The sequence below is a fragment of the Mobula birostris genome, chromosome 6 (genome assembly GCF_030028105.1).
Source record: "Mobula birostris isolate sMobBir1 chromosome 6, sMobBir1.hap1, whole genome shotgun sequence".
In the NCBI taxonomy this organism is placed as follows: Eukaryota; Metazoa; Chordata; class Chondrichthyes; order Myliobatiformes; family Myliobatidae; genus Mobula; species Mobula birostris.
In genome coordinates this window covers 13546439-13569960 of record NC_092375.1, presented here as the reverse complement: position 1 = coordinate 13569960, position 23522 = coordinate 13546439, and positions in this window count along the sequence as shown.

Genomic DNA, 23522 nt, shown 5'->3' with positions numbered 1-23522 from the left:
CAAATGGTTAAAAGGAAGCAGCTGTGCCTGAACCTGTTCCTGAACCAATTGTTGGCTTGGATGTTGGGGATCTTTGATGATGGATGTTAGCAGTGCTTCAAGTGGTCATCTGATCAGTGTTTGTTTGTCTGGTGCAAAGGAGAGCACTTTGTAAATACACGAGATTGGATAAGGTGCAAGTGAATCACTGCTTCACTTTGAAGGCATCTAGGCCCCTTGTCAGTGTGAAGGAAGAGATAAAAGGTCGGAAACAGCTCTCCTCCTTTCCTTTCTTCCATGGTCCACTCTCCTTGCCTATCAAGTTTTATCTTCTTCGGCTATTTACCTTTTCCACCTACCACTTCACAGATTCTTACTTCATAGCTCCTTCCCTAACCACCCATCTTCCCTTCACCTGGTCTCAACTATCATCTGCCATCTTGTACTCCTTCCCATCCCTCCACCTTCTTATTCTGGCTTCTGCCCTCTTCCTTTCCAGTCCTGAAGAAGGACTTTGGCCTGAAACATCAACTGCTTATTCCTCTCCGTAGATGCTGCCTGACCTGCTGAGTTCCCTCAGCATTTTGTGTATTGCTCTGCAGAGAATCTCTTGTGTTTATAAGAAGGGGAGTCGTTTATCTGGACAGAAGTGCACATTGGGGGTTTACAAATGGGTAAAGCTGTATGAAACCCTGAGAAAGGCCTGTCTGCTGGTGGAGTCTTGTTGAAGCTTGCAGAAGTTGCAGATGATATTCTGTTGAATACCATCCCTCCCCACTGATCTCCCTCCTGGCACTTATCCTTGTAAGTGGAAAAAGTGCTACACATACCCTTACACTTCCTCCCTTACCACCATTCAGGGCCCCAAACAGTCCTTCCAGGTGAGGCGACACTTCACCTGTGAATCGGCTGGGTGATATACTGTGTCCGGTGCTCCCGATGTGGCCTTCTATATTTTGGCAAGACCCGACGCAGACTGGGAGATTGTTTCGCTGAACACCTACGCTCTGTCCGCCAGAGAAAGCAGGATCTCCCAGTGGCCACACATTTTAATTCCACATCCCATTCCCATTCTGATATGTATATCCACGGCCTCCTCTACTGTAAAGATGAAGCCACACTCAGGTTGGAGTAACAACACCTTATATTCCATCTGGGTAGCCTCCAACCTGATGGCATGAACATTGACTTCTCAAACTTCCGCTAATGCCCCACCTCCCCCTCATACCCCATCCGTTATTTATCTATATACACACATTCTTTCTCTCTCTCTCCTTTTTCTCCCTCTGTCCCTCTGACTATACCCCTTGCCCATCCTCTGGGTTTCCCCCCTCCCCCTTTTCCTTCTCCCTTAGCCTCCTGTCCCATGATCCTCTCATATCCCTTTTGCCAATCACCTGTCCAGCTCTTGGCTCCATCCCTCCCCCCCCCCATCTTCTCCTATCATTTTCGATCTCCCCCTCCCCCTCCCACTTTCAAATCTCTTACTAGCTCTTCCTTCAGTTAGTCCTGTCGAAGGGTCTCGGCCCGAAACGTCGACTGTACCTCTTCCTAGAGATGCTGCCTGGCCTGCTGCATTCACCAGCAACTTTGATGTGTGTTGCTTGAATTTCCAGCATCTGCAGAATTCCTCATGTTTCTATTGAATGAGGCTGGATGGATGAAAAGTCAGTACCCGAAACCAAAATCTATTGTTCCTCTGTCTGGGAAGAGAGAGGGACAAAGCAGACGTGCTGAAAATAGACAATATGTATCAACTGTGACAGAGCGAAAGCAATGGTTCATGAAGAAGAAAGTATGTGCCCCAGAGGCACTTGTGTGCAATGTTTCATTATCAGAACTTCTATGACAGAGATGGAGATGAACATGCAGGAGACTCTTGTATTTTATTATATTTTTATTTAGAGATTCAGCAGCGTTAAAGGCCCTTACAGGCTGGATGAAGGGTCAGGATGAAGAGTCTCCGCCTGAAACATCGACTGTACCTCTTCCTGGAGATGCTGCCTGGCCTGCTGTGTTCACCAGCAACTTTGATGTGTGTTGCTTGAATTTCCAGCATCTGCAGATTTCCTCACGTTTGTAGTATATGACTTAATGTTTGGGCTGGTTTTCCCTGGACAATACCTTTTTATAATTGCAAACACAAGTGATTCTGCAGATGCTGGAAATCATGAGACGGTGTTGATCAGTGGTGCCATTAATGCATTTCACTGTATGTTTTGATGTACATTGTGACAAATGCACCAAATCATTTTCATTTCAGGTCAGAGACCCTCCACCTGTTCTGAAGATGGGTCTTCAACTTCAAACATTAACTGTATTCCTCTTCCCATGGATACAGACTGACCTGCTGAGAGTTTACTGTTTTCTGCATTTAGCTTTCCAGTATTCACAGTTTTTCCCCCAATTTTCTCTAAACTCGGAGGAGGATGTGTTCCCAAGTGATTCACAATCGATATTCCATGACTGCATAATCAGCTTGCCTCGATGCAGTACTGGAAGCCGATTAGCCCAGCTGAAGGAAGTTTTCAGGAGCAGAATGGAGGTCGTTAAAGATCAATAGGTATATGTTGTGTATTGAATATTTAGACCATCGGACTATAAGATATAGGTGGATGCTGTCCAAGTTGCATGCCATCTTGGACAATGTCTCCCATCCACTACACAATGTACTGGTTGGGCACAGGAGTACGTTCAGCCAGAGACTCATTCCACCGAGATGCAACACAGAGCGTCATAGGAAGTCATTCCTGCCTGTGGCCATCAAACTTTACAACTCCTCCCTTGGAGGGTCAGACACCCTGAGCCAATAGGCTGGTCCTGAACTTATTTCCTGGCATAATTTACATATTACTATTTAATTGTTTATGGTTTTATATTGATATACTTATACTCTATTCTTGGTTGGGGCAACTGTAACGAAAATCAATTTCCGTCGGGATCAAAAAAGTATGACTATGACTATGAGTAGAATTAGGCTGTTTTGCCCTTTGAGTTTGCTTCCCCATATCCCTTTATGCCCTTCATTTCAATAACATTTGAGTAATCTTGTGTGTATATATATATATATATAGTTTGATTAAGAAAATCTGTTTGAATAATTCTTCATGGGTAATATGCAAAAATACAACAAGTGCAAATGCCATCACACGTGGAAGGGGCTTGCTCTCTTCTTCCTTTGTTTAAGTCACGACGACTGAGAAAGTATACTTTACGTGAACTTTTAATTAAGTACGTTTGTTGAATATTCAGCTTTGTATTATCTATAACTTGGGGAACATGAATGTTTGGTCAAATTTTTACTGTTTGTAAATAAATGATTAATATGTCTATTTGAAGTCAGTGCGTTTCCTGTCCCACTTGCAAGACCCATGAACCAGATTCAACATTACAGCGTGAGTAACTAATAAAGTGGCCAATGAGTGGATGTGCAGAACAATGACTATTAGAGCTTACAGTGAAATGAGATGTTGTACATTGTAGTGTCCTATTGATCTGCATTTCGTTCCTATTCAATTAACTCATCAGCACTGATAACAGCTGATAAAATCTGAGTCTCCCTGACACAGGGGCCAGTCTTGATAATGAAAACATGTCGATGACGCAGAATGAAGATTAAAGATGTTTCATTATTAGCATTTAAAGCTCTGATTAACCTCAGTGTGAAGAAGCAAAGATCAGGTCACGTACACTCAGTGTCCACTTTATTAGGTACAACCTGCTTGGTTATACAAATATCTACTCAGCCGATCATGTGGCAGCAACACAATGCATAAAAGCATGCAGGCATGGTCAAGAGGTAACCCCCATTATTCGTACATCCATTTGTCATGCTGCCAGTGTAGTATTCTCCGTCCGATGAGGTTCAAAGTATTCTGCAAAACCTTCAATAGGAGGGAACCCACATGGACAAACGTATGATAAAGCTTAACCTCCACGCGCACTTCTAATGGAGAAAAAGAGAGGATGCAGGTCACAGGTTATGTTGTATAACAGAATGGGGAAGGTCAGACCTTGTGGTGAACCTTTGGCCCACAGTCATCAAACACTTATATGTTAACCCTTTCAATCCCCGGATAATTTTTCATCAACCTCCTCAAAGCCCTCTTCAATGCCAGCACATCATCTCTTGCATAAGGGACCCTAATCTAATCTAGTAATTAAGTGCCTACCTAAACTCGTCCCTTGTGCTCACCCATCCATTTCCCTCCATTCTCTGGATATTCATGTGCCTATCTCAGTGCCTTTTAAATACCTCCATCATATTTGTCTGCAAAAACCACCAGCGCATTCCAGGCAGCCGCCACTCTCTGTGTAAGAACAATCCCTACTCATCTCCCTTGACCTTATCCCACCCTCTTAAATGCATGCCTTCTAGTATAAGACATTTCAAACTGAAAGAAAGATACCAGCTGTCTATTCGATCTGTGCTTCTCATGACCTAGGTCTCCCCTCAGCCTCTGTCACTCCAGAGGAAACAGCTGAAGTTTGTCCAAGCTCTCCTTATAGCTCATTTGTACATAACTGCAGGTCTTTTAGTATTAGACATTTCGACCCAGGAAGGAGATACCAGCTGTCAACTCTATCTGTGCCTCTCACCAGACCATAAGACATAGGAGCAGAATTAGGCCATTCAGTCCCATCGAGTCTGCTCCACCATTCCATCATGGCCGATCCCGGATCCAACTCAACCCCATATACCTGCCTTCTCACCATATTTTTATGCCCTGACTGATAAGGAAATTATCGATAAACTCCCACCTTAAATATACACACGGGTTTGGCCTCCACTGCAGTCGGTGCAGAGCATTCCGCAGATCTGCTACTCTCTGGCTAAAAGAATTCCTCCTTACCTCTGTTCTAAAGGGTCTCCCCTCAGCTTTGAGGCTTTGCCCTGTAGTTCTGGATACCCCCTCCATAGGGAACATCCTCTCCACATCCATCCTATTTAGTCCTTTCAATATTCATTAGGTTTCAATGAGATCCCCACACATCCTTTTAAATTCCAGCGAGTACAAGCCCAAAGCTGCCAAACGCTCCTCATATGTTAACCCCTTCATTCCAGGAATCACCCCTGTGAACCTCCTCTGGACTCTCTCCAATGACAACACATCTTTTTCTGAAATACAGGGCCCAAAACTGTTGACAATACTCCAGGTGTGGCCTGACTAGTGTCTTATAAAGGCTCAGCATTATCTCCCTGCTTTTATATTCTATTCCCCTTGAAATAAATGCCAACTTTGCATTTGCCTTCTTTACCGCAGACTCAACTTATGCATTAACCTTCTGGGAGTCTTGCACAAGGACTCCTAAGTCCCTCTGCACCTCTGATGTTTGAACTTTCTCCCCATTTAGATAATGGTCTGCACTATTGTTCCTTTTACCAAAATGCATTACCATACATTTCCTAACACTGTGTTCCATCTGCCACTTGTTTGTCCATTCTTCCAATTTGTGTCAGTCCTGCTGCAAATACATTGCTTCCTCAGCACTACCTACCCCTCCACCTACCTTTGTTTCATCCGCAAACTTTTGCCACAAATCATCTTATAAACCCCTCTCTCTCCAGAGAAAATAACTAAAGTTTGTCTGGTATCTCTTTACTACTACATAAATGTAAAACATCACAGAAGAATTCCTAGTGTTGGGATGTTTCCAACACTACTTTTTGAGGAGGCTGAAGACTTTGCACATCTATTCTCACATCATTCTACAGATGCACAGTAGACAGCATTCTGACAAGCTGTATCACAGCTTGTTAAGAAAAGTGCATGTGGTGGACAGGAAGGCTTGATAATGGGTAGCAAAATTGTACAACTCATCACCGGCATCGGGCGACCTGCCATCAAGGACATATATTAGGAAAGGCTTAAGTTCAAAGTAATTTTATTATCTAAGTACATATATGTCACCATACACAATGATGATATTCATTTTCCTGTGGGCAAGCACAGTACGTACAAGAAACATATTAGAAACAGTAAAAGATCGCACCCAACAGAACAGGTAACCATCAAGGTACGAAAAAAGCAAACTGTGTAACTACAAATATAGAGTAAAAAAAGAAATAATAAGAATAATAAGCAACCAATAAATATTGAAGCATGAGATAAAGAGTCTTTGAAAGTGAGTCCCATTCCATGGGAACAGTTCAGTGATGGGGCAAGTGAAGTTGAATGTATTTATCCCCTCTGGTTCAAAGGCCTGATGGTTGAGGGATAATAACTGTTCCTGAACCAGGTAGTGCAGATCCTGAGGCTCCTGTGTTGTGCCTGTGCTAGAAAAGGGCCAATAACATCATGAAAGATCCCACCCACCCTGCCCATGGACTGTTTGTCCCACTCCCATCAGGGAGGAGGCTGCTTAGCATCCATGCCAGGACTTCCAGACTCAAGAACAATTACTTTCCCCAAGCAGTAAAGCTGATCAACACCTCCACCCACTAACTCCACTATTTTATTATTTCCTTCAGTATACAGCCTAGCATCACTTAATGGACATACAACTAATCTGTGTATATAAGTACCTTATGTATTTATATTTATTGCATTTATTATTTATATTATTCTTCTTATTATTATTATACTGTGCTTTATCTTTTGTGTTTTTTGAGTTGCATCAGATCCACAGTCACAATTATTTCGTTCCCTCTTACACTTGTGTACAGGAAATTATATTAAACCATCTTGAATCTTGAATCTCAAGCTGAGGATCATATGGCAACATTAAATATAAATCTTCATTCATGGTCTGTTATAGTGACAAGCTAACTTATCACATTAGTACTAAGGATTATTGGCCATACATCAGGAAAATGGTTCCTCACTCTGTCAGAAGTACTTTCTATTTCTCTTTCTTGTGTCAGTACTTCACTGCAGAAATGAGACAAAAGTGTTGAGTGGTTATTCTGTTCATTCCTGGGATGTGGGAGTCAGATCCAGATTTATTTATTCATCATGTGTTCATCGAAACAAACAGTGAAATATGTTAACACGCACAGAATGCTAGAGGAACTCAGCAGGCCAGGCAGCATGTATGGAAATGAGTACAGTCGATATTTCGGGCCAAGACCCTTCAGCAGGACTGGAGAAAAAAGATGAGTAGATTTAAAATGTTGGGTGGTGGAGAGGGAGAAAGCCAAGGTGGTAGGTGAAACTGGGAGGGGGAGTGGTGAAGTAAAGACCTGGGAAGTTGATTGGTGAAAGAGATACAGGGCTAGAGAAGAGGGAATCTAAGAGGAGAGGACAGAAGACCATGGAAGAAAGACAAAGGGATGAGGAGCACCAGACAGAGGTGATGGGCAGGCAAGGAGATAAGGCGAGAGAGGGAAAAGGGGTTGGGGAAAGGTGAAGAAGAGAGGGTGGGACATAACCTGAAGTTCGAGAAATTGATGTTCATGCCATTGGGTTGGAGGCTACGCAGACGGAATATAAGGTATTGGTCCTCCAACCTGAGTGTGGTCTCATCGCTACAGTAGAGGAAGCCATGGATTGACATACTGGAATGGAAAATGGAGGTGGAATTAAAATGGGTGGCCACTGGGAGATCCTGCTTCTTCTGGTGCTTGACAAAGAGGTCTCTCAATCTACATCAGGTCTCTCTGATGTACAGGAGGCCACACCAGGAGCACCGGACACAGTATATGACCCCAACAGACTCACAGGTGAAGTGTTTGGAGCCCTGAATGGTAGTGAGGGAGAAGGTGTAGGGGCAGGTGTTGCACTTGTTCTGCTTCCAAGGATAAGTGCCAGGAGAGAGATCAGTGGGGAGGGATGAATGGACAAGGGAGTCACATAGGAAGTAATCCTTGCGGAAAGCAGAAAGTGAGATGGGGGTAGGGAAAGATGTGCTCGGTGGTGGGAGATTATGTGGTGGATGCAGAGGTAGGGAGAATGTAGTAAGAGCAGATTGTGCGAAATGGAAGAGATGGGGTTGAGAGCAACTTTGATGGTGGAGAAAGGGAACCACTTTCTATGAAAAAGGAAGACATCTCCTTTGTTCTGGAATGAAAAACTTCATCCTGAGAGCAGGTGTGATGGAGATGGATGAATTGAGAGAAGTGGGTGGCATTTTTACAAGTAAGAAGGTGGGAAGAGATATAGTCCAGGTAGCTGCTTCGCCAAACCCAACATAGTTTGGGAGACCGCTTCGCTGAGCAACTGCACTCCATCCGCCAGAAGAAGTGGGATCTCCCAGAGGCCACCCATTTTAATTCCACTTCCCATTCATATGTTTATCCATGGCCTCCTCCACTGTCGCGATGAAGCCACACTCAGGTTGGAGGAACAACACCTTATATTCTGTCTGGGTAGCCTCCAACCTGATGGCATGAACATCGATTTTGTGATATTCTGGTAATGCTCCCCCCCCTCACCCTTCTAGAGGTTTTCTCTTGTACTGAAATGCACCATTTGTGTTAACAACCAACACTCCCAATGATGTACTGTAAGCACCCACAAGTATCGCCATACATTCCAACACCAGGATAACATGGTTACCATTTTCTGCAGAATAGCACAAGCAGCGACAACAGAAAAACACAAGACAGCAACTGCACACACACACACACACACACACACACACACACACACACACACACACACCCCTGGGCTCTCAGATTTGCAAACTCGACCCTCGAGTCTCCAGCCCTGGACTCACCATCTTCAGTCCTCAACCTTCAGGTTTTCTATCTCTGGACTTGCCGAGCTCTGCACTTTGACCTTTGGACCTTGCTGGTCGCTGGGTGTAGACCCCAGGACTCACTGCTCATGGGTTTGATCATGGGTGGTCTGGTCAAGGCATCATTTATTATCCATCCCTAAGTCTGCTGAACTGAGTGGTCACTGGGGTGCAATTAAGAAGCAGACTTTCTTTTGACCAGAGCAGGTAAGGATGTTCAACTTTCTTCAGCGAATGAGATTGGTCCTCATAACAGTAAGTAATTTTATGACTGCTGTTACTGAAATGCATTTTTAGTTCTTTTTTTCTTCTTTACTTGAATTTTAAAAACCTGGTAAACTTCTAGAGGGCACTTTATTCCCCATTGCTCTCAGATTCCTGAACCAGTCATCTCCTTCACATCCCCTTCCCAGTGCTGCCGCCACCTTCTCAGGCTTGGCACGGTAGCAGTTAGTGTCGTGCTTTACAGCTTTATAGCGCTAGGTGGAAGATCTGGGTTTAGTTCCCGCCATTGCCTGTAAGGAGTTTGTGTCCTTCCCGTGATCACAATGGTGTCCTCCGGATGCTTCAGTTTCCACCCACGTTCCAAAAAATCGTACGGGTTAGGGTTAATGAGTTGTGGGCACGCTATGTTGGCACCGGAAGCATGACAACTCTTACGGGCTGCCAATAGCACATCTCAGGCAGAGTTGGTCGTTGATGCAAACAACACAAGTATGTTTTGATTTTCAATGTGTATGTGACAAATAAAGCTAATCTTCCTCTCTTACCTCCAAGAGGACCACAACCTTATCTTAAGGTTCAGAGGCTTGAGTCCTTCAATGACCCAGAGAGCTATGGTCAGGACGTCGTGCTTTGACTCTTGGTAGGGTCACTCATGCCAAACAGGCAAAGGGTAGAGGCCAACGTAAGAATGGCCCACTGTACCAGCTGGGAGACTGTACCATCAACTTGCGGGGCATGTCACTCAGGATCTTGGACTATATATGTGTTTTTTTTTTGCATATTTTTTTTTTTTTTGCTTGCTATTTTGAATGTGCTGTGTATGTTTTGCGCCTTTGGCCCCAGAGGACCGCCCTTTCATTCGGTTGATTCCATGTGTGGTTGAATGATAATTAATCCTGATTTGATTTGGTCAATAAACACTGTTACGGAAACAGCAGTGAAGAATCCTATAACAGTGTGCAACAGCATTCCTGAGTCTCCACCCAGGATTTGCATGACTGACAGTAGTGAAAACTGAGTGGAAGCCACCGGCATGATGAAGGAAGCCCTGAACACCACCAAAAGCTAAGGACAGACAGAGATGGACAACCTCCATTTCTGCCCTAAACACCAATGGCATAACAAACTTCCTCTCTTAACTCTACCATCCCATTGATTCAGTTACTGTCACTTTAACATTTCTTTTTGCACTGTGCCAGATTGCATGAACTACACTTTGCACTGTTCTATAGGTTTGCCCGAATCACTCAATTTGTTGTGTTGATTATTACCATGTTTACTGTTCTTTCTGTGAGCTCCATATGAGCATGGGGTTTCATTGCACCATAAATCTGACAATGTGAATCTGAATTTGAGCACACCCTCCCTTCTTCAATCCCTCCTTTCTTTCCTTTCCATATCTCATTCATGATTTCCCACTTTCAGTACAAACAGACAGTGCAGCAGTTCAGTTGAGACCGTTGCTGTGAAGCTCTTAGTTTTACTCTGACCCGTGTTTCGACAGTTTCAATGGTTTTGGGCCCCATATCTCAAAAAGCAGGTGCTGTCATTGGAGAGAGTCCAGAAGAGGTTCACGAGGACGATTCCGGGAGTGTTTGGCAGCTTTGGGCCTGTAGTCACTGGAATTTAGAAGAATGCAGGGGGATTCATTGAAACCTTCCAAATATTGAAAGGACTAGATAGAGTGGATATGGAGAGAATGTTTCCTATGGTGGGGGTATCCAAATTAGAAGACACAGCGTAAAATTGAACAGAGGTAAGGAGGAATTTTTTTTAGTCAGTGAGTAGTAAATCTGTGGAATGCTCTGCCACAGACTGCGGTGGAGGCCAAGTCCGTGCATATATTTAAGGCGGAATTTAATTGTTTCTTGATTGGTCAGGGCATCAAAGAATATGGCAAGCAAGCAGGTGCATGAGGTTGAGTGGGATCTGGGATCAGCCTTGATGAAATGGTGGAGCAGACTTGATGGGCCGAATGGCCTAATTCTGCTCCTATGTCTTATGGTGGTGTAGCTGAGGGGTGGTTAGGTTGGAGGGGTTAGAGGGAGCAAAGGGAGAAGTTGATAGACAAGTGGGAGAGAATAGTTACAGGGGATTAAGTGAATGAGTGAGACCAATATTAATGATCAGGAATCTGCAGAGTGGGGCCAATGGTAATGCTCTGGGAGCTTCAGAGTGGGAAAAGTGGTAATGCTGTGGGAGCTCTACAGATCCAGGGACAAGCCATCTCTGTCAGTGTCATCAGGAAATCGCATGAGAGAGGTATCTCCAATATTCAGCTGCCATTAGTCAGTCCCATCACCACAGGTTGGGCTTCCATCTATCTCGATCTTACTCTTATAGTCGCACGCTCAAATATTCGATCTCTGTCACTCCCTGTTTTCTCTGTCTCTGTCTATCCTTCTGTTACTGTCAATATCTCTCTTGCTCTCTCTCTTGCTTTTGTTGCTCTCTGTCTTTCTCTCTATCTCTGACTCTTTTTCTGCCTGCTTTTCTCTGAATTTCTAGTTTTTTTTTCTGTCTCTGTTACCGAGTATCTTATTCTCTATCTCCCTATTTCTCTCTTTCGATCTCTCTGAATGGTATTCCTTTTCTCTTTTTCCTGCCTCTCTATCCCTGTTTGTCCCTCCCTCTCTGCCTCTTTGGACTGTCTCTCCACTTTTTTTTCTCCCTCATTCTGTCTCTACGTCACTATCTGAATATCTCTCTTTTTCACTCTAAATGTCTGTTTCTCTTTCTACCTCTTTTGTCCATATCATTCCCTCTGTTTCCCCCCTTCTGGCACCACCATTCACAAGAATGTCCCTGGCTGACCCCCTCTTTCTCTGCCCCATCATTCACAAGAATCTCCCTGTCGCTCCTTATCTCTCTGCCACACCATTCACAAACTCCAGCCCATTTCATTCAGTTTATCAGTGTGAATAGTGCCACTGTGTCTCCATTGAGTTCTGCAGTCAGGGCAGACTAATAGCCGATAATTGGCTAAATAATCCATGGAAGTGATGAATGGTTCCGCTACAGCTCACATTACAGTCAAACAAATCTCAGTCAGCTGCTGCCAATTTTGGCCTGAGAGTCATTTTTTCTGCATGGACAACCTCCAAGCTATTGAAATTCGCTTCCCAATTTCTTCTAAGCCAGGTGTTTATTTTTGCTTGACACAGCTGTTCTGAGCTAAATGAAATTGAATCTACTCCATCTTTAACTTCCTTTAAGCTGATCAGAACTTGAAACCATTATACTTGTTCATCAGCAGCTCCTCAGGTTTGGGGATGACTTGCTACTACCACAGTTCTCTGGGGGAGAATGTGGGACCTTAGATTTTTCCAGCGGCGAGGCCCGATGGTTCATAGTTGACTTTATTGTCAGATGCATAAGTACATGTATGCACAGGTGCAGCATCACAGGCCCATGTATCAGATAAACAGGATTCACAAGAAACAAAAGGCATAAATTATAAACATAAGCAATTCTGCAGATGCTGGGAATCTCGAGCAACACACACAAAATGCTGGTGGAACTCAGCAGGTCAGGCATTATCTATGGAGAGAAGCAAACAAGTCCTGATGAAGAGTCTTGTTCCAATACATCAACTGCTTACTCCTCTCCATAAATGCTGCCTGTCTTGCTGAGTTCCTCTAGCATTTTGTGCTTGTTGTTCAAGCAGGAATTATACACGTTTTCATACAAAAAAGAGCACAAGAGGGATAACTTTACTCAACTTCACTTGCCCCACCATTGAAATGTTACCACAACCAATGGACTCACTTCCAGGGCCACTTCATCTCATGTTCTCAATATTTATTGCTTATCCATTTATATTACAGTTTCTTATTTTTGTATCTGCACCGTTTTTCGTCTTCTGCACTCTGATTGAACAGCACAATTGGGCAGTTCTTTTACTGACTCTGTTATAGTGTCTATTTAATAGATTTGTTGAATATACCACAAGAAAATGAATTTCAGCGTTGTATATGTGCTTTGATAATAAAATTTACTTTGAACTTTGAACAATTACAGTAAAAGGCAATGTTCACTGTGTTGCAAAACTGAGGTTGTGATTAGGATTTTGGAATTAGATTTAGAATTAATTTATTGTTATCACACAACCCCAGGTGTAGTGATAAGCTTTTTGACGGTTCAAGAACTAAATGATTGAAGGGAAGTAACTGTTCTGGAACACGGTGGTGTGGAGACTCAGGCTTCGGTACCTCTTGCTCGATGGTATCTGTGAGAAGATGACATGGCCCCTTGGCTCACTGGATTGTTCTGCCGTCCCTCCTCTGTACATGAACTCTGCGTGCTACCCTCAAAGTGCATGATACTTTCCCAAAATCACCACCACCTGTTTGAGCGGTCACAGACCAGAGGTTCCTAAATGACACTGGCAATGTTGTTTGAAGGGAGATCTGAACACACACTTGGAGCGTTTTGTCTGCTCTCCTGGTGATCCCGTGTCATCGTGGAGCTTGGGAGTCTCATGTCTATCATTTGAGCCATACAAGCATTGTGAGGTTTTGGCTACCCTGCTGTAGAAAAGCCGTCATTAAACTGGACAGAGACCAAAAAAGGTTTGCAAAGTTGCCACTAGGACCTGAGGACCCGAGGACCTGATTTATAGAGAGAAGTTGGGCATGCTAGAATTCCTTGGATGTTGGAGAGTGAGGGGCGACCTTATACAGTTTTATACACTCAGTGGCTGCTTTATTGGGTACACTAATATACCCGCTCATTGATGCAAATGTTTAATCAGCCAATCACGTGGCAGCAACTCATTGCATAAAAACATGGTTGTTCGTCCATCGTCGACGTCAATGAGAACTTCGACACCATTATGATGGTGTCGAAACTAGGGCGTGATTTGGATTGAAGTGAGGGAGAGTTGCGCAGCGTCAGCCTCATTCTCTCTTCCCAATTCCCATCTGGATCCAGTGGCAAGACAGAGTCTAGACGGCTGGAGATGGGACTAGGCGCAGTGGATGACCAGGACGTCTTCTGTGTCTTGTCCTGCTCTACACGTTCCACACGCTTGCAGAGACCGCCTTCTTGACCGTTGGACCTTCCATTGGTCTCGTCCGCTCAACCCACCGGAGTCTGTCTTCACATGCTGGGATAGACAACTCCCTATCTCACCGAGGGTTTGAGACCCGTCGGCTACCCCCACCTGGTTTAGCTGGCTTGTCAAAGCCATTGCCCAGGGTGTGGCCACTGTCGCATGCAAACAGCTATGGGGAGCCACAGATCCACAGATGAGACTTGAGTGCCAGGTGGGGACCAAAGGTGGACTAACCACCTTGAAAAGGGTGCGACATGTTCCCCACCAGAGGTGCTACCCCTCCCTGACACCCCATACACCCCAACATAAAAACATACAGACATAGTCAAAAGATTCAGTTGTTGCTCAGACCAAACAGCAGAATGTGGAAGAAATGTGATCCAAGTGACTTTGACCTTGGAATAATTGCTGATGCCAGATGGAGTCGTTTGAGTATCTCAGAAACTGCTTATCTCCTAGGATTTTCAAGCACAACAGTCTTTAGAGTTTACAGAAGATGGTGCAAAACACAAAAAACAATCCAGTGAGCAGCAGTTCTCTGGGCAAAAACACCCTTGTTAATGAGAGAGGTCAGAGGAGAATGTCCAGACTGGTTCAAGCTGACAAGAAAGTGACAGTAACTCAAATAGCCACATGTTGCAACAGTGGTGTACAGAAGAGCATTTCTGTACAGCAAAGCTTGAAGTGGATGGGCTACAGCAGCAGACGACCATGAACGTACACTCAGTGGCCACTTTATTAGGTACAGGAGGTACTCGGTAAAGTAAAGTTATGAGGAGTGCAGATAAGGTGAATGTAAGCAGTCTTTATCCCAAGAGTGTAGCTTTAAGGTGAGAGGGGAAAAGAGGACAGGGAATGGAGGGGGGGGGGGGGGCGCCATTACAGGAGGTCGAGAACTCGATGCTCGTGCCATCAGGTTGGAGGCTACCCAGATGGAATATAAGGTGATGCTTCTCCAACCTGAATGTCCTCACCATGACAGTAAAGGAGGTCATGGATAGACATGTTGGAATGAGAATGGGAAGAGGCCCCACTTTTTCTGGAAGACAAAACATACGGAGGTGCTCAGTGAAGCGGTCTCCCCAGTCGCTGTTGGGTCTCACCGATATACAAGAGGACACACTGGGAGCATCAGATACAATAGTTGACCCCAACAGACTCATGGGTGAAGTGTCCGCCTCACCTGGAAGGACTGTTTGAGGCCCTGAATGGTAGTGAGGGAGGAGGTATAGGGACAAGTGTAGCACTTGTTCTGCTTACAAGGATAAGTGCCAGGAGGGAGATCAGTGGGGAGGGATGAATGGACAAGGGAGTCGCATAGGGAGCGATCCCTGCAGAACACAGAAGTTGGGGGAAGGGAAAAGTGTGCTTGGTGGTGGGATCCCATTGGACATGGCATAAGCTATGGTGAATTATGCGCTGGATGCGGAGGCCTGGTAGAGTGGTAGGGGAGGACAAGAGAAACCCTATCCCTGGTGGAGTGGCGGGAGGATGTGGTAAGAGCAGACATACATGAAATGGAAGAGATGTGGTTGAGGTCAACATTGATGGTGGAGGAAGGGAAGCCCCTTTCTTTGAAAAAGGAGGACATCTCATTCTGGAATGAAAAGCTTTATCATGAGAACAGATGTGGTGGGGATGGAGGAATTGACAGAAGGGAATGGCATTCCCATGTGGTGAGGGAGTCTAGGACAACAAGAGACACAGTCTCAGGATAGAGGGACGTCCCTTTAAAACAGAAGCGGAGAAATTTCTTTAGCCAGAGGGTGGTGAATTTGTTACCACAGGCAGCTGTGGAGGCCAGGTCATTGAGTGTATTTAAGGCAGAGCTTGATAGGTTTTTGATTGGACACTGCATCAAAGGTTACAGGGAGAAGGCCGAGGAGTGGGGCTGAGGAGGGGATAAAAGGATCAGCCATAATTGAATGACAGAGCAGGCTCGATGGGCCAAATGGCCTGTTTCTGTTCATATGCCTCATGGTCTTATGGTCTAAACAGAATACCACTGGACTCTGCTTTGATGTTTGATATTCTATGTGTTGTCTTGCTTACTTCTTTGCCATTTGCACAATTTGTTCTTTCCTCATGCATTGGGTGTTTGATGTTTTATTGAACGGGTTCCAACGTGTTTCTTTGTTTTGTGGCTGCCTGCGGAGGGAGGGGAGGGGTGAATGTCACAGTTCTGTTCTGTATACGTACTTTGATAATAAATGTACTTTGAATCTTTGAAGACACTTGGAGATGTACATACATCGGAGTCATCTCGACAATATTGGCCAAACACAGCAAGTGGGACAAGCTTGGTGGGCATGTGGTCATTATGGTCAAGTTGGCGTGAAGAACATGTTGCCCTGGTGCACTATTCTGTGACTCTGTGACCTACTCTGTTATGTGTTCTGGGTTTATCATGGGCACAATATTGATGGTGGATCTCCAGCGCTTTGAGTTGTCTGCCATAGGGCTCAAAGGAATATGGGATGGGGTGGGGCATAAGTATTGCTGCTGCCTGGTGGACCGTGAGTTTGGTGCCAGTTTTAAGCTCTTGATCTGCCAGCATTCTTTTCCTCAGACAATAGAAAGCTATGCTATCACATTAGAGATCCCAATGAGTATCATTAAATGAAAGGATGGATTTAATTATTGTACATTTCCTCAAAGAAACATTGCATTGGACTGACCCCAACAATAAAAGACAGGGGTATAGAGTATAAAATGCAGAGGTTTGATGCAGCAAACTAGTGAGACTGCAACTGTTATGTTTTGTAACTCCAAAACATTAAGCTAATTTAAAAGGAAACAAGGAGCCAGGGATGCGAGTCCAACTTAGTTTTTTCACTTTAAACAACAGGAATTCTGCAGATGCTGGAAATTCAAGCAACACACATCAAAGTTGCTGGTGAACGCAGCAGGCCAAGCAGCATCTGTAGGAAGAGGTGCAACGTCGACTGCACCTCTTCCTACAGATGCTGCTTGGCCTGCTGCGTTCACCAGCAACTTTGATGTGTGTTGCTTTTTCACTTTAAGCAAGATGTGCACGTATCATGTGGTAGTGTCATGACAAATGCAGTTCACTTGATTTTACATATAATCCATAATGAATTATTTAAATAAATAAGAATGTTTAATCAGACAATACACTTATAATATTACTGAAAGACTGAGATATTAAATATACACTGTGCACTGTGTACAATGTTGGTAACTACTATTAAGCAAAGATTTATTTCTGTTAGAGGTAATGCACAGACTGTTCATACCAGGCATCACATTCTACATGCTCATCTCTCTTTGTGTAAAAAAACTTACCTCGGACATCCCTCCTATACTTCCCACCAATCACCTTAAAATGATGCCCTCTTGTGTTAACCATTTCTGCCCTGGGAGAAAGGCTGCCTACTCTATCTATGCCTCTTATCATCTTATACATCTCTATCAAGTTACTTCTCGTCCTTAGTGAGAAAAATCATTACTCCTTCAACCCTTACTCCTTAGTCATACCCTCTAATCCAGGCAGCATCCTCTGCACACACTCTAATGCTTCCACATCCTTCTTATAATGATACAACCAGAACCGAATACAATATTCCAAGTGTGGTCTCAACAGAGTTTTATAGAGCAGCAACATTACCTCATGGGTCTTGAACTCAGTCCCCTGACTAATGAAAGCCAACACACTGCACCCTTCTTAACCACTCTATCAACTTGTGAGGGAGCTGAACATGAATGAACCCCAACAATGCTGACCAGAGGTTGTTGCAGGTTGTCCCCAGGTTTTATTCCTGAAGCTAGTGCACAGCAAAATTCCAAGGACAATAAATGAGGATTATTTTAATGCGACTTATCTTCTAGTATCCTCTGAAGTATTTTCAGTCTCCTCCGGGATATTATAGTTCCTGAGAACGGTTCACAATCTCATCCGTTTGTTAGTTGGAAATGAACAGAAATGATGTGCGAGAAAGGATCATAGGAAGAGCGGTGATGGGAGAGAGAGCAGGCATGGGAAGTGTTGCCGCCAGCAGGTCTCACTGACTGGATGAGTGAATAAGTCTGCTCAGTGCTCCCAGTTCTGCTATGCTCCAATTCTTGCAGTTCTGCCATCAATTTTATGAACAACTATGTGCCCATGAATCTCTTTTTCTTTATCTATCTGTCTGATAGATATCTGTTTGTCTGTCTGTTTGTCTGCCTGTCTATCTGTCTGCCTTTCTGTTTGTCTATCTTTCTATCTATCTACCTATCTGTTTACTTATTTACAATAACAATAGTATTTTATGTCTTGGACTCTACAGTGGCCACAGTGCAAAAAGACAGCATAAATAGTGAGGTGGTATTCATGGGTTCCGCAATCTGATGGTGAGGGAAAGAAGGTGTTTGTGCTAGACACAGTTATTACATTTAAAGGACATTTGGACAGGTAAATGGATAGAAAGGTTTGAGATATGGGCCAAATGCAGGCAAATGAGATGAGCTCTCATGGAAAACTTTGTTGGCACCAACGAGTTGGGCCAAGGGGCCTGTTTCTATGCTGCATGACTACAGCCTAGAATTTTAAACACACTGTCTCTTTCAGCCAGCTCTATCAGGAGTACTAGCCTCCCCAGCGTCAAGAACATCTTTGAAAGACGATGACTCAAAAGGGTGAAATCCATCATTAAGGACCCCAATCATCAAGAACATGCTCTCTCCTCATTGCTACCATCAACGAGGAGGTACAAGAGCCTGAAGACACACTCAACATTTTAGGAATAGCTTCTTTCCCTTCACCATCATATTTCTGAAAGGACAATGAACCAACCCATGAACACTACTTCACTATCTCTATGCTTTTTTTGCACTGTGTATTTAATTTGTTTTATATATATCATCATTATGTGCTGTGAAATATGACATGGGTGATCATGGTCTTTCCATGACCATGATTGTTCTTGTCAAATTTGTATACAGAAGTAGTTTGCCATTGTCTTCTTCTGGACAGCGTCTTTACAAGACGGGTGACCCCAGCCATTATCAATACTCTTCAGAGATTGTCTGCCTGTCAGTGGTCGCATAACCAGGACTTGTGATATGCACTTCTGATATATGGGTGGCAAGGTGGAGATACGTCTCTATGTAAGGAGAAGTAAGGTGCTCCTTCCTTCCACTAGCCTGTAGGTCATACTTTTCAAGGTGTAAAACCTATTTAGCCCCCTAATCATGTTCACATGAATCAATGGGAGCAGGTAGTGCATAGTTGTATGAGGTTTGTGTATATATGTATATTTCTCGCTGTAATTTATAGTATTTTTAATGTGAAACAACAACGTTCATAACTTATGCCAGTGATATTAAACTTGATTCTGTCTCTGGAGTGGAGTTTGAAGTCTGTCTTCTGAACAAGAAGCGAGAAGTCCCTGGCTTGCATCTTCCTCAATGCATGAAACAAGTGGCCGTGACAGTTCTGCTCTCCCAGGTGATCCATACTCACCAGGAACAGGGAGCCCTCCAATCACATTGACAGCCAGCTGTCAAAACAGCAGAGATTTTCACAGCATGGAAGCCTGCGATCCCCAAATCCGTGGAAGAGTTGAATTCCGCTGTCATGGCTGTGCGTTCTCCACAGCAGAGTAAAATAAAACTTCCCATGTTTATTTTTTGAGCTGAGAAAAACATTTCATCATCTCCCACTGGAGCTAAAAATGATCAGCAGTTCATAACAGGTTTTGTTAAGATATTGAAGTAAGACGTTAACTAGGCATTAGGGGTTTAGATGGAGTCAGCGGTTTGTGGTGTGAATCAATCTTTTAGCCATGCTATTTTCATTAGTTTAATTGATCCTTCGATATATGCATTCTCTTTGTGACTTTCCAGGTGTGTGTAAGAAACTCTCTCACTCAACTGAAAACTGCAGAACATGCTTAGAGCAGCAAAAACAGAATGGATGGCTGAGAGGATTGACATTCACATGTCACCAACAGTGGAGCATCAGATGCAAACGGGATAAATAGGCTCCATGCATTATAGTTGGAAACACTTTTTATATTTTTAGCTGTTCAGCATCTCACACTCTGCACCATGCAGTATAATTGACTCATTCGCTCAGAATATAAATTTGCTTAATTGAACCATTGAAACATCACAAATGGCTCTCCTAAGAACCACAAAAGCAACAGAATAGAAAATTCAGATACATGCAATCAGAAATAAGTACAAACTGCTGGAAATATTCAGTGGGTCTGTCAGCATCCATGGAGAGTTGTCATTTCCCCAACGTTGGAGTACTTCTTACAATTATTCTATTGCATTTCATTTCTCTGTTCTACTGTGAATGCCTGCAAAAAATAATTTCAAGGTAGTATCTGGTAACAGAAATTTTCTGTGGCCACTTTATTAGGTACACCTGCTTTTGAATTCAAATATCTAATCAGACAATAATATGGCAGCACCTCAATGCATAAAAGCATACAGACATGGTCAAGAGGTTCACTTGTTGTTCAGACCAAACATCAGAATGGGAAAGATATGTGATCTAAGTGATTTTGACAGTGGAATGATTATTGGTGCTGGACTGGGTGCTTTGAGTATCTCAGAAACAGTTTATCTCTTGGGATTTTCACACACAACAGTCCATGGAGTTTACAGAGAATGGTGAGAAAAACAAAAAACACCCAGTGAGCGGCAGCTCTGTAGGTAAAAACCCCTTGTTAATGAGAAAGGTCAGAGGAGGATGGCCAGACTAGTTCAAGCTGACAGGTGACAGGAACTCAAATAACCACATGTTACAACAGTGGTGTGCAGAAAGCATCTCTGAACACACAACGCGTCGAACGTTGAGGTGGATATGTTACAGTGCAGAAGGCTATGAACATGTATACTCTGTGGCCAGTTGTCAGGTACAAGAGGTAAAGTGGCCACTGAATGTACATACTTCGATAATAAATGTACTTTGAACATTGAACCCTAATTACCATTAAGAAACTGGTGGTGAGTTGACGTCCCTTTGTTGAAACTGACTTTCTGAAGATAGATGATCAATTGGGAAAGTTGACTCTCATAATTAGAATCATACTTATTACCACAGAATTAGATGGAGTAAAATCTGTTATTTTGTACCAGTAGGATTGTGCAAGGATATCAGATGATATAAACTATAAGCATAAATAGTGCAACAGAAAGGAATAACAAGGTAGACTATGATTCTCTTTCCAAGGATGCTGCCTCACCTGCCAGATGTTTAAGCTGACAGGAAGTATTCTGGGAAGGAGTGGCATTAATTGCAAATGGTTGTTGCTGTAATGAAACGTAGTGCATAATTGAGAATTGTCTGATGCTCATAATCCCTAGAAAGACAGGACACCAGGCATGTGAATATATCACCATCTAAACCTTCCAAGTTCCCACTATTGGTATTCTCCATAGGAGGCACTGTCTCTGCAAGGCAATTATCACCATCAACTTGATAAGCAGCCTCATGTGTGGCACCTTGCCAAAGGCCTTCTGGAAGTCCAAATATACAATATCCACTGCATTCCCTTTATCTATCCTACAGGTAATCTCCTCAAAGAATTCCAACAGATTCGTCCGGGAAGTTTTTCCCTTAAGGAAACCATGCAGACTTTGTCCGATCTTGTCCTGTGTCACCAAGTAGTCCATAACCTCACCCTTAGCTGTTGACTCCAACATCTTCCCAGCCACTGATGTCAGGCTAACTGGTCTATAATTTCCTTTCTGTTGCCTTCCTCCTTTCTTAGAGTGGAGTGGCATTTGCAATTTTCCGGTCCTCTGGAACCAAGCCAGAGTTCAATGATTTTTGAAAGATCATTACTAATGCCTCCACAATCTCTACCACTGCCTCTTTCAGAACCCTTGGGTGCAGTTCATCTGGCCCAGGTGATTTATGTACCCTCAGGTCTTTCAGCTTTTTAAGGACTTTCGCCTTTTAATAGTAACTGCACTCACTTCTCTTCCCTCACACCCTTCAACATCTGGCACACTGCTAGTGTTGTCCACAGTGAAGACTGATGCAAAATACTCATTTAGTACATCTGCCATCTCCTTGTCCCCTGTTATTATTCCTCCTGCCTCATTTTCTAGAGGTCCCGTATCTACTCTCATCTTTCTTTTACATACTTGAAAAAGCTTTTACTCTCCACTTATATATTGTTTGTTAGCTTGCTTTCATATTTCACCTTTTCTCCCCTAATAATTCTTTTAGTTGCTCTGTTAGGCTTTTAAAAGTTTCCCAATCCTCTGTCTTCCTGCTAATTTTTGCATTGTTGTATGCCCTCTCTTTTGCTCTTACATGTCAGCCATGTCTTCCCATGTCAGCCATGGTTGTACTATTTTGCCACTTGACTTTTTTTTGTTTTTGGAATACATCTATTCTGCACCTTCCTCATTTTTCCCCAGAAACTCATGCTATTGTCGCTCCGCTGTCATCCTTGCCAGCATCTCCTTCCAATTTACTTTGGTCAACTCCTCCCTCATACCATGGTAATTTCCTTTACTCCACTTAAATACTGCTATGTCAGACTTTACTTTCTCCTTAGCAAATTTCAAGTTGAACTCAGTCATATTGTGATCACTGTCCCCTAAGGGTTCTCTAATCGCCTCCCCTAGTAGGCTCAACGACAAACTGCTCTAAAATGCAATCTCATTGGCATTCCACAGAGGTGTACAAAATTATGAGGAGTATAGATAGGGTGAATACATGCAGGTTTTTTTTTCCCATCATGTTTTTTTTCCCTAGAGGTCATGGGTTTAGGATGTAAGGTGAAATATTTAAGGGGAACTTGCTTAGCAGGGGGTGAAATATTTAAGGGGAACCTGCTTAGGCAGGGGTGATGTGACTGTGGAAAGCAGGTTCAGTTGCAACATTTAAGAGTAGTATGGATAGGTAAAGGATGAGTGAGTTTGGAGAGCTATGGTCAGGGCGCAAGTGTATGGAAGTTGGCAGAAATATAGGTTGGCATGGAATAAATGGCCCGAAAGGCCCGTTTTGTGCTGCAGTGCTCTATAAATCTATGACTCCATAATATTATGACCATTTTGATCACTTTATGATTTTTATCTTCTAATTGTATTCTTTCTTTTCGAATTTACATTTAATTTATGTTTTTCTTGTGAATGCTTATTATCTGATGCTATGACGCAGCGGCAAGTAAGTTTTTCATTGTACCTGTGCATCTGACAATAAACTTGACTTGATTTGAATTCACGGACTATGGTGACTTGAACATACATCATAGTCACTTCATTGTCACGCAGTCTAAACACTTCTCTACCAGAAAGACAGTGGTGGTTCAGAAAGGGGGCTCTCCACCACCTTCTCAGAGTGATTAGGGATCGGTAGTCCTCGCTCCACACACCCTGTGAAAGGATGAAGAGAACTGTTGGCTAGTTCAGCGTGGACTCGATGGGCCAGTGGGTCTGCTGTATCTCTCAGATCCTATGACAAAATAAGAGTCATCCATTCTGCCAGTTAAGGACAGCTTTACCAGCACACTGGAGCATTTGTGAACCAATAGGATTTATAAGATCATTTACCACAGCATATCTCTATTACAGTGCCAGAGACCCAGGTATGCTTCCCGTCACAGCTTGTTAG